Below are 355 nucleotides of genomic sequence, written 5' to 3'. Positions count from 1 at the left end.
AAAGTATTCAGATTTGAAAGGCATGCACTTATTTCCATGATGTTTGAAAGCCAGTTCACTGAATTTTTTAAATGTATAGACAAGGAGTGAATTTCGTTTTGAAAACTCTGGGAAATCATCAGACGCTTCAGAGTCTGTTTGACTCAAAGGCACTTAGTAACAAATAGGAATTAAAGTAAGTAGCAGTGAAACACAGTAACATATACCGACTGTGCTGCTGCTGCTGAGCTGCGGGACTCGGGTGCTGCACCTGGGTCTCCCTTCCTGCCGCCCCCTCTCCGTCGCCGAGGGGCTGAGGTGCTAGGTGGGTAAAGAGCTGCGAGCCCCAGCAGCCCCGTGAGGATGAGCCGGCTGC

The 355-nt window shown here is 49.0% G+C and overlaps 1 protein-coding gene across 1 annotated transcript in view; it reads left to right on the top strand.

Moving 5' to 3' along the window:
- The window catches only part of LOC111733815 (CUB and sushi domain-containing protein 1-like), a 49256-nt gene that overhangs the window by 42630 nt on the left and 6271 nt on the right, over positions 1-355 (top strand). The window lies entirely within an intron of this gene.

The sequence above is a fragment of the Pteropus vampyrus genome, unplaced genomic scaffold, assembly GCF_000151845.1.
Source record: "Pteropus vampyrus isolate Shadow unplaced genomic scaffold, Pvam_2.0 Scaffold644, whole genome shotgun sequence".
In the NCBI taxonomy this organism is placed as follows: domain Eukaryota; kingdom Metazoa; phylum Chordata; class Mammalia; order Chiroptera; family Pteropodidae; genus Pteropus; species Pteropus vampyrus.
Note: the sequence above shows the minus strand (reverse complement) of the source record. Positions and strands in the feature narration are given on the sequence as shown.